The 16746-nt window shown below is 47.5% G+C and overlaps 1 long non-coding RNA gene and 1 pseudogene across 1 annotated transcript; both read left to right on the top strand.

Annotated features, from left to right (window-relative positions):
- The first annotated feature begins 6165 nt into the window (after positions 1-6165).
- Positions 6166-9308, top strand: LOC119063804 (uncharacterized). Its single transcript, XR_008390309.1, has 4 exons — positions 6166-6896; positions 7612-7674; positions 8290-8476; positions 9113-9308. It is a non-coding gene; the product is annotated as an uncharacterized LOC119063804 (long non-coding RNA).
- A 3703-nt stretch (positions 9309-13011) lies between these two features.
- LOC119063714 (zinc finger protein 77-like) lies at positions 13012-16156 on the top strand (annotated as a pseudogene).
- The last annotated feature ends 590 nt before the right edge of the window (positions 16157-16746 follow it).

Raw genomic sequence — 16746 nt, 5'->3', positions numbered from 1 at the left:
AAGGACGTGGGGCTTGGGTTCAGAGGGTACAACTTGGAGAGGGACTGGGCAGCGTGTAGTTGCACTGTTTGGTGAGAAGCCTGATAATTTTCGCGATGCCCAGGAGTGGCTATTGGCAAGAGAGGGGGAAGGGGCGGTGAGGCGGAGTGAGGCCGGCACTTGGGGGTGGGGGGTGGGGGATCTTTAGCACTCTCACTTTAATCCTCAGATATGAGCTAATAACGTTTTCATGATATTAATGTGCAATGCAAATCAAGCTTCAAGCCTCCTTTCCGAGGAAAACTTAACAGCTCCCTTTTATCCTGCACAACCCATAAGCCAAGCCTCGGGCTACACATTTTTATCAGGAATTTTCCCAACCGCCCTCCTAGCCCAGGGACTGCAGATCTGAGAACTGAAAGCAGCTACTGCAAAGGCCTTGAGGCTGGTACACTTTCCCCGGGGTTCAAGGTGGGTAGGAGAGGTGGGTATTCTAAGCCTGAGGTGATGTCAGGGATAAGTGGGTGGGGGGTTGTAGTGGGCTGTTGAGGGATTCGAGAGTTCTGTTTTAGCTTGGTTTGAAATGCCTACTCAAGTTGTAAAGTGGTCAGTGTAGAGTTTTGGAGTGAGAGGCCAAGTTTCTGCTTACCCCAGGACCTTAGCACTACCTATTTCCTCTGCCAGGGATAGCCTCCCCCCTGACAGCCACTGACTCTTTCCCTCATCTTCAGCTCTGGCTCAGAGGTCACCACCTCAGTGGGACACCTATTCTCTCTTTCTTGTTTTATTCTACTCCAAATGTGGTTTGAATTGGAGCTAATCTTGTTTTAATCTCAATGGCTCTAAGCCCTGCTGTGTTCAAAATTCATAGAATGCTGACTCTAATACATTAGTATAACTGGCCACAGGCTCCTGGGAGGGATCCATACGACCAGAGATCTCTCCCATTGCCCCTGGTCTGTGCTTTTTTACTAGAGGGAAATCGAGGGTTCAGATCCTGGGATGCGTAACCCCCAGAGGTTCTGATGTAAATACATACCTTGGGTTTTTGTGGCTAGTCTATGAAGGAGAAAGTGAGGGCTGCCATATATGAACCGCAAAATAGGTTTTTGCCTGTGATCCCTCAACTGGCCCTTAATTGAAGTGTATTTTATTTATGGTCCAGCCTGCTAATTGACTCCCTCTGTGCGCCTGGCTCTCCTCCTCCCGTGGATGTAGACTTTCAGCTGGGATACCAGCTCATTCGAACCTGGCTTGTCTCATCTGCTTTCTGCTGGGTACCTCTCGCTGCTTAAAAAGAATTAAAATGAAATAAAATTAAAAATTCAGTTCCTCAGATGCACTGGCTGCATGTCGATTGCTCGGTGGTCACATGTGGCTGGGGACTGTCTGCATGGGACAGCATGGTCCTAGCCTATTGCCATCATTGTAGAACGTTCCACTGGATGGTACAGATATGAGTTTCTTCAAAAAGGAAAATTCTAGGTCTATGTAGAAATTTGAAGCATTTTATGGCAGCCATTCCACATTCTCGCTTGTGAAAAGCCCTGTGTGCGGGGTTAGATAACATTTGGAACTTTTGCTGGTGTGTGCTCCCGCCGGCTCTTTCTTTTACCAATCCCTGCCTGCCGCGGCCTGGCCAGCAGGGATGCAGCTTCCTGAGCCCCGGGGAAGGGGACAGATGACACAACGGAGACGAAAGGAGGAAGCACAGATTTCCTTCTTGGCTCCTGAGTTGTGCTTTACTTGGTGGAAATCCAAGGTCTGGATAAAAGTTTGAGAAAAAATAGGTTCGCATTTCCAAAGCTTTGGAATTCCCTGGGCCTCTCTTGAAGACCTCAGACCTGGTACCTCAGGGACCCCAGAGTCACGGGAGTTGGATGTGGACCAGACAGAAGGGTCAAGAGAAACCTCAGGGTGGAGAGGAGGCTGTAGAGTGACCACGGGAAAGTGACAGCAGGAAGGTGGTGACAGGCTTCAACTGCCCCATTCTCTCTCTGAACCCCAGAACTTCCCAGTGGCCCCATAGGAGCGAGAGACATGTCAGAAGCGAGGGAGAAGCTGCAGAAAGCCCGTAGGTAGAAGGACCTTGGTGTCCAACCAGCCAATGAATGACCAAGAGAAGTGGGACGAGGACCCTCTGAAGATGCTGGTCAGGCTGGGAGATGCTCAAGGGCAGGATGCTTCCCAGATGCCCCCACTCTCAGATGCCACATTACCCACCACCCATGAACTTAGACCTGGCCCCAGGAAATGTGAGTTTATTGAATTACCTGACATTAATTGAGGTTTGCTTTCTGCCACCTGGTGGAAAGAGGTTCGTAGTCCTTTTCTCTGGGCAGCTGTAACAAATAACCACAAAATGGGTGGCTTAAAACAACAGGAATCTATTCTCATATTCTGGAAGCCTAAAGTCCAAAATCAAGGCATTGGCAGAGCCAAGCTTCCTCTGAAGGCTGCAAGGAGGGGCCTTCCTGCCTCTTCCAGCTTCTGGGGGTGGCGGGCAGTCCTTGGCCTTCCTTGGCTTGGAGACACATCATTTTAATTGTTACGTCCATCTTCACGTGGCCATCTCCTCTACATGTCTGTGTCCAAATTTCCCTCTTCTTATAAGGACATCAGTAATTCGATTAGGGCCCAGCCTATTTCAGTATGACCTCATCTTAACATCTGCAAAAACCCATTTCCGAATGAGGTCACATTCCCAGGGTGTGGGGGGATAGATGAGGGGAACGAAGGAAGATAATGGGTTAGGACTTGAATATATTTTTTTGGGGAGACAAAATTCTGCCCTCTACAAGGCTCAAGAGAGAAATGAAGTAACTATAGCAACCTACTCAATCTCCCATGAAGCCTGATAATCCCCATTTTGCAGAGGAGTCTACTGAGGCCCAGAGAGGTTACCTAACCTGCCCAAGGTCACACTGTTACTAAATGTCTAAGGTAAAATCTGAACCCAGGCCATCTTGCTCTGGGATTTAGCCTAATAACCCTTACACCATAATGCACATTCCTAAATTAGGTTTCTGCTATTGAACTGCCCACGTAGTGGCATTAGGTTGGACTACCACATGGACCTGAGCTTGCGGGAAGGCACATCCATTCCAGAAGTGGATTTTGGATCCACTTATCTTTGGACTCAGTTCTCACTTCTGAAGAAATCCAGCCAGATCCACAGATCAAATTGCCCTCAAACTTGGTGACATGAAACAATAAACATTTATCATCTCAAAGGTTCTGATGGGCAGGAATCTGGAGGTGGCTCTACTGGTTCAACGTTGGGTCACCGATGAGCAATAATCCAAGTTCTAGCTTTTCTTTTCCCCTTTTCATAGAAAACAACTTCTGCCATCCAATTGAAAAATCTCTTATCCGGAAGGCTCCATCACTTTCTCATGTGCTCCCTAATCCTACTCACCACCCTGTGGGTTTTTTTTTTATTTAATTTTTCTTTGCTTGTCATGTTTGTACATTGCTGGAAGGGTGGCTGAACGGAAGACACCTGTGTCCATACATGTGCATTTCGCATGTAGGTGCTTATTTTCCTCAAATGCCTGTGTCTCAGCTGGGGATCCAAGGTGACTTCGTGCCTTTCAGGCACCCCTGCATGCTTCTGACACTGTCCCCCATTAAGGCTGGACAGGGTGGGTGTGCTGAGGTTGTCTTTTGATTGTCAAGTTGAGGCTGTTTTAGGCTGTTGAAGGCTTTCCAGCAGTTTTTCAGTGTGCCATTCCCAATGACGCCTGTGAACAAAGGCAGTGGCTCTATACCAACGAGACCCCATGGGCCATAGAGAGGCTGCAGGAAAGGCTGCAGAACACCTTCTTGAGGGTCCAGTTCATTCCCTCCATGAGGGGGAGGATAGAAGGTAGTCTGTGCAAATTAAACATAATTCCCTAGGCCCGCACTTTTGAAATGGTGTACCATGGCGCACTGGTGGGCTGCAAGAATTTTTAAAAAAGATCTTATATATTTATTTTTAGATATATGGGGAAGGAGGTAGACAGAGGGAGAGAAACATCAATGTGTGGTTGCTTCTCACCCACCCCCTACTGGGGACCTGGCCTGCAACCCAGGCATGTGCCCTGGCTAGGAATTGAACTGGTGACCTTCTGGTTCCCAGGCCCACACTCAATCCACTGAGTTACACCAGCCAGGGCCTGAAAGAATTTTTAAAACATGCAATACCTGATTATTTAGTCAGGGGCACTGAACTCTTTTCGTTTAGATGATCAAATTTAAAAAAAAAAATGACAACAGCCAACATAACAATAGCCATCTGATGTGAATGAATTAAAAACTTATATCTATTTTTCATCAGATCACCAAAAAATATATTTTTGGTGTGCTGCCAAATTTTAATAATTAGCTTCTAGGTGCCATGGAATGACAAAGGTTGAAAATCACCACTTTTGGCTGATTCTGAGTTGAACATGCGGTCTCTGGCACCCTCTTCTGGTGGAACTTTTTATTACAGATTTATTCAAGTATAATTACATAACAATGAGGTCATCCATTTTAAGCATACTGTTTGATGATTTTAAGTACATTTGTCCAATTGTACAACCATCACCAGAATCTGATTTTAGAAAATTTACACCTTCTCAGAAATATCCTTATTGTCTGTTTTGAATTAATCCTTTCCTCCCATCTCTAGCTTTCTGTCTCTGTGCCTTTTCTGGAAACATTGTATGAATGGACTCACAAAATATATGGTCTTTTGTGTCTGGTTGCTTTCATCATTTTTTTGAGATTCATCTATGTTTTTGCGTGTGTCAGTACTTCGCTCCATTTTATTGCCGACTAGTATTCCATTTCATTCCTTCCGATGGACATTTGAGTCGTGCCTAGTTTGGGATGATCGTGAATGAAGTCGTAACGAACATCTGTGTACAGCTCTGTGTGTTGGGATTTGCTTTCATTTCACTAGGTTAAATGCCTACAAGATGAATCGTTAGGAGGGGTATTATATGCAAGAATTTTTTAAAAAGATTTTATATATTTATTTTTAGATATACGGGGAAGGAGGTAGACAGAGGGAGAGAAACATCAATGTCTGGTTGCTTCTCACCCACCCCCTACTGGGGACCTGGCATTGTCTGTTTAACTTTTTCAGAAGCTCCTGGGCTGTTTCCCAAAATCACCACGTCATCTTCTGTTCCCACCAGCAGTGTATCAGGGAGCCAAAGTGGAATCACTTTTCTGAAAAAAAAAATTTTGCCCTGGATGATGTAGCTCAGTGGATTGAGCATAGGCTGTGAACCAAAGGGCCACAGAGTTCCACTTTCCACGGGGACAAAGGACCGTGGGTTCTGGGTTGCTGATCTCAACCATAGACTTTAATTGGGGGCGGATTCAAGGACTCCAGTGTCAAAGGTCAAACGTCAAACATGAGCCGCCTCTGCCCCACAGGAGGTGACGTCACAGTTAGTGTTTTTGTTCTTGAAAGTGGGGCATAGACCAATGGTGACTTTGTCACCCGACGACCCCTGACCTCGCAAGTCACCAAGCCCTTCTGTCCTGTCCAGGTTCCAGATAAGGGGCGCTCCGCAGAGAGAGACTGAGTCAGGGGTTTCTGATTCTAACAGAGAACGCTATGGAAGCCGCGTAACTAGAAGCAGTGATTGGACTATCCAATCAGTGTCATAGAGAAGGAGAATGCTTGGAAGCCTTGTCCAATAAAGGTGCGGGGCGGGTTTCAGAGAACTGTCCAATCAGGGTGAGGGGGCTTCGACAATTGTCCAGTCAGGACCCGGGGCAGGCACACAGGTAGTATGTAAATCGCTCAGCGATACCAGAGTATAGGGCTGCAGGGGATACCCGGGATGTGTATTGTTAAACCACTGGGAGATGGTGAGCGCGTGGGGCTGGGGCTGAAGCCGAAACCGGGAGGGGCTGGTTCGAACCCGCGTAACTAGTTGGAAGCAGCTGCAGGCCTGGGTTCCCTCGCACCACCACTAACCTCCAGGGTCCGGATCAGAGTCTTCTTCCTGTGCCGAGGAGTGGGGTCCTGGCGTTCTGTCCCTGCCAACCCGTGGGGGCGTGCCCCTTGAGTCCGGACTGGAGTGTCTGCCCTCTGCCAGGGGGTGGGGTACCAGCATCGTGTCCTGTCCTGTCCCCATTGAGGAGGCCCGGGTGTCCGCCCTCGGCCGTGCCAGGTGTTTTGGGTTTTCCCTCCCCCCGCCCCTCACCTTCACACCCGCCCCAAGCCCAGATCCTAGTCCTTTGGCTGGGTGAGGTCCGAGGGACTTGACAACCATGGGCGCTGGTGGTCAGGTTGGAGGGCGGCTAGGTCCGGGGAACCTCCCTAGACCAGATAAAGTCAAACCGAGTTTTGATTAAGGAGAGACATTATTTCTGTTAAAACAAAATCGAACTGAGTAAAGATCTAATTGGCTTTATTTAACGATTCATAAATGAAGGGCATCCTATGTAGCAGCTAGAAAGGAGTTCCTAGAAGCTGTAGATTTTTACAGTTAGAGAGGGAACTAGGAAGTTATACTAGCTGATTGTGGCAAGGTCACTTTCCTTTAAGGGAAGGTGAGATCTCTCGGGCAGATGACCTCACTAGTGCTGACCAGTAATTCCTGATTGGCAGGTTTAAGATTCCATTCAAGGGATAGGCTGAAACTAAGTTTGGTGAGTGTGGCTTAGCATAAATGACCTCATGGGGGGATGTTTTATTTTTAACTTCCTAGACTGTTGCAACAGGAATGGGGCTTACATCTCAGAGGGCTTTTTTCAATGGAAGGAATGGGAACAGGAAGGTGGTGTGACAGGAAGCATTCCCAGTGTGCTGAGCACGTCCTCTGCTCAGGACAGCAGAACCTTGTTCTGCAGTCTCAGTGTTTGCTCAGACCTAGTGTGGGACAGTGTCCTGGACCTGTGCAGAGGACAGAAGACTGACTGAAGTTTGGGTAAGAAATGGGCAATTGTGATCAGTTGGTCCAGGCTATGGCAAATAAAAAATCCAAACTTAGTAAGGGGAGACTTTCATTCAAAATGATTATTACTGCAAGGGGCAGGGAGAAGGGACTGTACACTGGGGGCAGGGACTGTGCTGTAGGGAGAAAGCGCTGACCTTACCATCTGCAAGTGTCTCAAGAGCTGGGCTTTCTGAGTTTTGCTTTTGGAGACAGGAGTCAATAAAAGTAGGAGGGACTCAGTTGGGATGGCAAGTTCCCAGGCCAGCCCTTCCTCAGAAAGGTTGTCTGAGGGCTCAGGCTGAGGGTGGGGGGCAAAGTTTAGGGGTCTAGGGGAAAACAGTAGCTGAACGGGACCTGGCCAACAAGCATTTCCTCGGCTTGGTCAGTGGAGATCAGCAGCTCAGCCCAATCAATGACCATAAGCATGATGGGGATTGGGGAGCATCTGTATTGGCCTTGGATAAACGAGGGGAGGGCATTCATCAGCGTGCCCTTTTCCAGCACAAGCCGATGAAGGAGATCTTTCTATCTTCCTTGGAGGCTTCCAGGAGCACAGGACTCAGGGAAGATTCCACATTGTCACCTGATACCTATGAGCAACCTGTGTCCAGCTCAGCACTAAGAGCTTTCTTTCCCTTATTCCAGCCTCAGATGTCAACAGATGTAAAATGACTGAATTCCTTTTGCCTTTTTTTCTCCATGGTAGTGAATTAGTGTCTCAGATCTGTTTGTTCTGTCCTGCAGACTCCTGAACCAGAGAAGCCACTGGGTAAGTGTCAGATACAGAAAATGTCCTCTCTACCGGTGGAATTGCTGGGGGTGGGGGGGAGGGAATGCATGAAGTTCCACACCTTCATGAGAGGTGGGTGTAGATTTGGATTAACATATTCATAAAAATCATAGTGACTCCTTGATTCAGGGTACTAAGTGTGATACTGTGATCCTGTCCTACTTGATGTTAATAGCTGGTTGTAAAAGATTAATGTAAATCCTGTGAAATGTGACCTGTGAAACTGGGATGCATTCAATTCTGATGAGTTCATTTACAATCTGCTGTTATAGTGGTGATGATGATGATAATGACGATGTTAGTAAACTAATGTCTGTTTTCTGAAAGATATAAGTAGTTTCCAGTTATTAAAAACCATAGACGTGCCCCAGAATTTTTTTCCCCGACTCTTTCCTTGAACCTGGGTGGAAGCAGGGATTCCGTGGGATCTCATTTACACACTGGGACAGGCAGGGCCTTTGTCTCATCTAAATGACCCTCGGTGCTTGAAGAGATGCATCACACCTGTTTAGGAACAAGCTGCACCCAAAGTTGGGCCTGTGTAGGAGGTGAAGGAAGGTGCAGTGGGGTCTTGCTGGGCGCTTTCCCCTGCAGGTGGCCTGCAGGCTCCAGAACCACCCAGAACGTGTTGGGTTCTTAGAGAAGCCACAGAGCCGGAGAGAGGAAGACCCGCCTGCAGATGGGCTGGGACGGCTTGTGGCTGCCCGGGGTTGCTTCCTGAAGCTTCGTTTTGGCATCCTGCACAGAGCTGGTGCAGTTAGCTGGGATTTGTGCAAACCAAGTAAGTCTGGGAAGGTCAGTCAGACTTAGGGAGTGAACCTTTGGATTTCACTGCTGGATGGAAATTGGTGACTTTGGGCGTTCATTTCGGCCAGAACTTAAACTGATTCCAGCTGAGCATTTCCTCCTCGGTGAGAATTGAGGGCCTGGAGGAGGGGAGTTCCCACATGGAGGAGAGAGAGCAGAGTGTGTGGTGATCCAGAGTCTGGTTTCCAGGGGAGGGGACCGCCCTGGGCTACCTGTCAGCTGGGAGAGCCCAGCACCCACCCCCTCAGCTCGGGAGGGCCTGGACCTTCTGCCTGGGGTTCCCTTGTGCACTGCGGGAAGCAGGCTGCGGATCTGAGCCAGCTCACTGCGGGCTGCTCTTCCCCTTTGTTTCCTGGGGAGGACCCTGCTGCCACGTGACCCCAGATTGCACCACCGCTTAAGAGTGCTGTCCCATTATTTCAGTGTATGAGATTTTCATTTTCTCCACTGTTAACACTGCTCAGGGTGTGGCCTCATGGCGACCACAGTCCTGGTTCTTGTTACTCTTTGCAGCTTCAATCTGTTCGTCATCCCAAGCAGTTAGCTGTGTTGTGAGCTCTAGTATAAATCCTGCTCCACGAAAAAGCCAATTCCAATTCTTCATCCAAAGGTGTTGATGAGGTTGTCAGACACCATCCAGTCCCAGTCCCCAGCAGATGACAAAGCAGCAGAGGCAGAAAGAAGACTTGAGGAAACTCCCTGGAGAAGACGACGCCCCCTTCTTCATGGATACTTGTGTGCTTCAGGGAGCTTGGAGAGGAACTCCCTGGGGGGATATTTCTGGCTGACGACCAATTTCATATACAGTCTGAGTTTTTCTTATTTTATTTATTTATTTATTTAGAGGGGAAGGGAAGGAGAAAGAGAGGGAGAGAAACAACAACAGGAGTTGCCTCTCACATGGCTCCCACTGGGGACCTGGCCTGCAACCCAGGCATATGCCCTGACTGGGAATTGAACCTCGACCCTTTGGTTCACAGCCCGCGCTCAATCCACTGAGCTACACCAGCCAGGGCCTGAATTTTTTTTTAAGATGCTTTTGACTTCTTTTCTTCTCTCAATATAATCCTCAGACTGAGAGTTTTTTCCCTCCAGTACTTTGGGTGTCTGGTGCTATGAGTGTCTTGTTGGGTCTGTGAACCACGTGGGCTCTCACAGTGACCATTCGTGGAGCTGATGCAGCAGGATTTTTCCCATGTCACCATTATAAGTAGAAACAGGCTGGGACACTGCTCCCGTTCCTGTTATTGCTGAGGTGCAGCTCTCCCCAGGACTACTGTCTTCCTGTGTCCCAGAGTCCCACTCTACAGGCGCCAGAGGATGGCACTGCAGCCCCCAGGACAAGGGGAGGGATGGGCGGGGCGGGGCCTGAGCCAGAGGGGAAGTGCTGGGTCCAGGAAGTGCTGCAGCGTCATCCCAGGGCCCCTGCTCACTGTCCTTTGAATATTTCTTGATGGTCCTTTTTTGGTCTTGGTAATACTGTACAATTTCTTTCTACAATTAGAAATCACTGATTTTTGAATATGTGATACCTGGCCTAGGAAGTGTTTGAAGATTGCATTTAATGTGTGGGACATATTTGAATAGACCAATTTTCTTTTTTTCCTTTAAATATTTTGTTTATTTATTCTTAAAGAGGGGGGAAGAGTGGGAGAAAAAGAAGGAGAGAAACATGGATGTGTGAGAGAAACATTGATTGGTTGCCTCTCGCACATGCCCCAACCTGGGGCTGGGCCTGGCAACCCCAGCACGTGCCCTGCCTGGGAATCAAACCAGCCACCTTTTGCTTTGTGGGATGGCTCCCAACAAACTGAGCTACACTGGCTAAGGCTCCTTTCTTTTATTCCAATGTTTTAAAAATTTATTTATTTAACTTTAGAGGGGAAGGGAAGGAGAGAAGGAGGGAAATATCAATGTATGGTTGCCTCTCATGGGTCCCCTGCTGGGAACTGGCCTGCAACCCAGGCATGTGCCCTGACTGGGAATCAGACCCGACCCTTTGGTTCACAGGCCTGCGCTCAATCCACTGAGCTACACCAGCCAGAGCTTTTTTTTTCCAATTTTTATTTATTGATTTGAGAGAGTTGATTTCTTGTTCCGCTTATTTATGTGTTCATTGGTTAATTCTTGTACGTGCCCTGACCTGGGATCTAACCCACAACCTTGGCGTGTTGGGATGACGCTCTAACCGACTGAGCTACTGGGCCAGGGTCCAATTTTGTTTCTTTAGTGACCATGGACATGCACAGATGTTCTGTTCACTTGCATCATCTCAGCTCCATTTACTGATGTCTATACATTTATCCCATTACATGTAATCTAAAAAAATCTCTTCCCACAAGTGGTTTGTAAATCTCCACAATCTGCTTCATCTGTGAAACATCTGTAATTTTGTTCCTTTTAAAAAATACTTTCTTAGCCCTGGCTGGTATGGCTCAGTGGATTGAGTGCCAGGCTGCGAACCAAAGGGTTGCCAGTTTGATTCCCAGGTAGGGCACAGTCCTGGGTTTCAGGCCAGGTCCCCAGGAGGGGGTGTTCAAGAGGCAACTGCCCGTTGATGTTTCTCTCCTTTTCTTTCTCCTTCCCTTCCTATCTCTATAAAAGTAAATAAAATCTTTAAAAAAAGAAAAAGAAAATATGTATTTTTTAAATTAAAATTGCCATTTTTCTCAAATTCTCAGTACTTGGTCTTGGTTGGTCATTTGAGGGGCCCTCCTGGCTTGACCGATTCTTCGGGAACCAGCCATTCCTCCCATCTGGCAGACGTGCTGGGCCCAGGCTCGTGGCTGCGCCCGCGCCTGCAGTGCTCACCTGCTCCCGGGAGGGTTGTGTCTGCCGCTGTCAGACATGCGGGGCTAGACCAGGCTCCCCAGTGCTGTTGCCTTCCAAGGCGAGAGCTGTTCACGTCACGCTGCCCTGGAAACTTCAGGGCTCACGACACCCTGACGGTCTGGTTGCAGGCCTTCTAGCTGATGGAGAAATAACTTTTGGGCAGCCAAGTATCCATTTCCATGTTATCTGAATGACGATTTAATTCTTTAATCTTTGTCTTACTCAGTAGCTGCTTTACCTCAGTAAAAATCATCCTTATAATTATCTGCGGATAAGTCTGTCTCCACTGTTGTTGCACTTTGCTTCCAGGTTCCAAGCACTTGCCATCACTGAGTGTGCTACATTTGGTCTGCCTGCTTATTGCTATTTCCCATGAGAAGATGTGCTCAGGAGTCCTAGGAATTGAGCCCAGTTTCCTGACTGAAGGCCCTCCCCATTTCCCACATGAGAAGAGGTTGTTGAAAGAGGGTATGTGGGGAATTTCAGGACGTGGTGGTCTTTGCGGATGTGGCTGCGAACTCCAGCCCCGAAGAGTGGGCTTTGCTGGATCATTCTGAGAGGAAGCTCTACAGAGATGTGATGCTGGAGACCTGCAGGAGCCTGGCCTCCGTGGGTAAGGACGGCTTCACCCCTTCACTTAGATTCTAGGGAAGAAATACTTTTACAGTTGTCCCTTCCTTTGGGGGACACAGTCCAAGCCTCCATGGAACCTACTGAGAATCAAATAGCTTTTCCATGAAAACAAAGATTCATATATATCAATCTGTTTATTACTGTTCATGAAACGTCTGAGGGTCCCTGTTTCTGTAAGTGTGAGCACAGTGTCCAGTTCACTTTGGGGAAGTGAGAGCAGCTTTGTGCTTTTCACCCTTGAGACAGCTGCACTGTGGGTAGTACACATTTGACATGGTCATCTTGCTGTGATTAAATCTACACTTACCCAACGTCAGCGGCCTTTAAGGCCGTAGAGTCAGCCCTTTTCACAGAATGTTCGTTGTTCTCCATCCTCCCCCATGATGAGCTTTAGTCCAGGAGCAAGGCAGTGGCCACACGCCATCCGATCTCCCAGTGGCAGCTGGGGACCGTGGAGAAAGGCTTCATCCAGGCCTCTGTTTCTGCAAACAGCAGGAAAACCACCGCCCTCGGGAGGAATAGGCTCTGAATAAGGGCATGACAATCAGGCGCGGCCCGCAGAAGCAACAGTCTGTTTGGGACGGTGACGGTTGTCGGTTTCTGGCCTCCCTGCTGCACTTTCCATCCGTTGCACTCACATGGGAAGACTCTGTATCTCCTCTGCTGCAGGGGGCCCTCGGGCACACGCATCTTGCCCAGGGCCTTCCTGCTTTGCTCTTCTGATAATATTTACCTCAGTATCAGTCTTCATCTCTCAGGTATTTCTTAGTGAAAAGACTTCCATTTTGACTTTTTTTTTGCTATTATTGCCAAAGTTTCAGATAGCCAAGGTCCTTGGAGTTTTTCTGTGTTCACATGTCCACACCTTCTTATAAAATTTGTTTATATTTTAGAATCATATATGAAAAAAATCCACACATGAACTATTTACTTCCTCTAACACATCATTTTGATCCCTAGAAATTTTATGCTACCTATTATTGCAGAATGTTCCATGCACAAAACCAGTAGATCATGTTCTTGGTGGAATATTCTGGAGACTGAAATATCCAGCGAAGACAACATAGTCAGATTCACAGGAAACGATTCCTGCTCTCTTTCTGGAGAACACTGGACATTTCACAACATTGGAGACCAGCCCCAAACCCAGGGGAGGCGTTTGAGGTGAGCAGCACTCCCACGGGAGGAGGGGGCTCCGCAGAGCGTTAGACTAACTTGAAGTTAAAGAAGGAGCATAGCTGTAGCTGAACAATCGTGCACTCAGATAATGACCACCTGACAACATTTTCATAAACGTGTTGGAGATGCTGGGTGTCTGTGCAGAATTCGGTTGGAAACAACGATCTGGAAACCCCACTTGTCAGAAACAAGGAGAGTTATGGCCTTATTTGAGCTCAGCCAGAGAGGTAAGATTATTCTACATTGCAACGGTGCAACAGTGCCAAAAACAGCCACTTGTTGAAAATGGCAAATGCGTAGTCAGTATGTATAGTCATGACCAACCATGAATGAATCATTAATCAAGATATCATCTATAATCTACCCTGGCTGGTGTAGCTCAGTGGATTGAGCACGGGCCTGGGAACCAAAGGATTGGGTTCCATTCCCAGTCAGGGCACATGCCTGGGTTGCAGGCCAGTTCCCAGAAGGGGACACACAAGAGGCAACCATACACTGATATTTCTCTCCCTCTCTCCTTCCCTTCCCCTCTAAAGATAAATGAATAAAATATTTTTAAAAAAGATATCATCTATAATCTAATAGTGCACTTCCTCTTTTAAACAGAAATCACGTGTTGGAGCTCCCTGTGAAAGGGGTGAAGCTCATCCATGCGGAGACACCCTGAACCCCGTCACAGATCTTCCTGTGGAGGAGGGACACCTGCCCGGAGTTAAGCCCCATGAATGTGTGAAGTGTGGAAGAGCCTGCTTGAGTCAGCCGAGGTCTCCCACTGGACATGAACCTCATCCCTGTGAGGAATGTGGACAAGCCTACATGTATGTCTTGTGTGCAGGCCCTCACGTGGAACCAGAGCGTGTGGACAAACCCTGTCACCGTTGGGACACTGGGAGAGCGTCTGAGAGACACGTGAAGAGCCTCAGTAGTACAAACTCCATCAAGTGTCAGAAATGTGGAAAAGCCTTCACTCGCCTTTCCTCCTTTTGGGGACACGTGAGGGGTCACTGTGGACAGAAAACTCACGCTTGTAAAGTATGTGGGAAAGCCTTTATGTATTGTTCCTACCTTACATGACACGTGAGAACGCACACTGGAGAGGGGCCCTGTGACTGTGAGTGTTGTGGAAAAGCTTTCAGCTGTTACTCCTACCTGCAGGAACACGTGAGCACGCACACTGGGGAGAAACCGCACGAGTGTAAGAAGTGTGGGAAAGCCTTTGCTGGTCCCAAATACTTCAGAGACATGTGAAAATGCATAGTGGAGTGAAACCCTGTGAATGTCTGGAATGTGGGAAAGCCTACAGTTGTTCCTCTTCCCTTCGAGAACATGCGAGAACACACAATGAAGAGAAACCCTACGAATGCCAAGCATGTGGGAAAGCTTTTAGGCATTCTCAATATTTCCAAAGACACGTGAGAATGCATAGTGGAGTGAAAGCGTATAAATGTAAAGGTTGTGGGAAAGCTTACAGGTGCTGCTCCTCCCTTCAAGAACATGCGAGAACACACAGTGGGGAAAGACCCTTTGAATGTGAGCCCTGTGGGAAAGCCTTCAGTCGTCACTCCTCCCTCCGAGGCCACGTGAGAACACACACCGGGGAGAAATATGAGTGTATCCGGTGTGGAAAAGTCTTCCGCTGGTCCCCATCCTTACAGAAACACGCGAAGATGCACTATGAAGAGAAACCCTATGAGTGCCAGCAGTGTGGCAGAGCCTTCTGGCACCCCACCAACCTGCAAGCTCACGTGAGGATGCACAGTGGGGTGAAAACCCGAACTCGAGGACTGTGGAAAGCCTTCGTTCTTCCTTAAAACCTTGTAAATGCGAGCAAACACACTGGAGAGGAACCTGATGAATGGAAGGAATGTGGAGAAGCCTTTAGAAGTAGCCCATCACTTATTTTGTACATGCAAACCCAGGGCAGGACAGAAATCTTTTATTTATTGTATTTGTAGAGATGATTTTCACTTTGTAAGTGTGTGTGTGACATGCCGTTGAGTTGGCTTTAACTCTGGTGATCGCATGAATGAGCCCACGGCGACCCATCTTTGACAGCCCTGCTCAGCGCTGTAGACTCATGTCTGCGCCTTCTTTTATGGAGTCAATTCATTTCACATTTGGTCCTCTGTTTTCCTGCTGCATTATTGTGTTTTCCTAGCATTACTGTGCTTTCCAAGGAACCCTGCCTTCTCATGATGTGCCCGAAGTAAGAGAGCTTCAGTTTTGTCATTTTTGCCTCCAGCGATGTTTCAGGCTTCATTTGCTCTGGGACCTGCTTGTTTCTGTTAGTGATGATTCAGAGTAACTAGAGGTCTCCCCCAACACTTTATTTCAGGGGAGTTGATTTTTTTCCCCATCAGCCTTCTTCACTCTCCAGCTTTTGCATTCACATGTAGTCATTGGGAATACTAGGTTGTGGGCAGCTTGGTGTTGGTCTGTACTGACCCAGCTTTGCTCTCGGGGATCTTTCCTAATTCTTCCATTGCTGCCCTTCTGCTGCCCATTGCTGAGTCTCAGCCTTCTCTAGATTTCTTTGCTGCAGCCTTTATTTGAATTGATGATTGAAGCAAAGGTAAGCAAAATCTTTAACAATTTCTCTGTGTTCACTGTCTATGTTAAAGTTATTTCTTCTGTAGTTATAATTTTTGTCTTCTTGATGTTCAAATGCAGTCTTGCCTGTCTCATTTTTATTATAATTTCTTTTGGACCTGGGGTGATCATGGGTTGTTTTTTGGTTTGTTTGTTTTCTGTGCAACTTAATACAATTTCAGATAAAAAAATTTTAGAAGCATTATGCTGAGTGAAATAGGCCAGGTGCTGAAAGACAAATACCATATGATCTCACCTTTAAAAGGAAGCTAAACAACAAAACAAACAAGCAAGCAGAAAAAAAAAACCACAAAGACACTGAAATAGAGAACAAGGGGACAGTGACCAGAGGGGAGAAGGAAGGGAAGTTAAGGGGAAAAAGGGGGAGGGATTTGGAGGAACAAATAGGAAGGACACAGGGACGAGAACTAAGGGGGGTGGAAATGGGAGGGAGGTGAGGAGCAAGGGGCGGGGGAGGCTGGGGTGGGAGAAATAGACAAAAAACTGTACTTGAAAAATAACTAAATAAAATTAATTAAAAAAATGTAGATTCCCTACTTTCCATTATGTTCCTAGCATGTGATCACTTGTATTGTTAAAATTTCTTTTCTGGTCCAGTGCTACAGACACGGGAGTTTTTTGACCTGATATCCAGCCCCCCCCCCCCCCCCCGCCCTGCCCTTTAGTCTGATTTACTGAAAGATGCATCTTCCACATTTGTTGTTGGTGGATGCCACACATGTGTTTTGCACAGAAATTAGTACTTGTTGAAAAATTTTGGAAGAAGACAGTCTCATCTGATTATGCTCATACTTTGGCCTCTGCTCACTGCCCTTGATCTTGGTTGGAAATCCAACGTGAAGCATTGAGTTTACAAAGAGAGACCTTGTGATGTAAAGGTGAAAGCTGTGTTCCAGTCATTCTACTGAATCGTGTTGTCAGCATGGGGGACGTGGGAAACTGTTTCATTGTCCTTTGGCTTATGGCTCTGAGCTCAAGTTCCTGGGAAGA

Source organism: Artibeus jamaicensis, unplaced genomic scaffold (assembly GCF_021234435.1).
Source record: "Artibeus jamaicensis isolate MK-2021 breed Jamaican fruit bat unplaced genomic scaffold, CSHL_Jam_final scaffold_537, whole genome shotgun sequence".
NCBI classification, from domain to species: domain Eukaryota; kingdom Metazoa; phylum Chordata; class Mammalia; order Chiroptera; family Phyllostomidae; genus Artibeus; species Artibeus jamaicensis.
The sequence above is the reverse complement of the archived record's forward strand: the minus strand, read 5'-3'. Positions and strand labels throughout refer to the sequence as shown.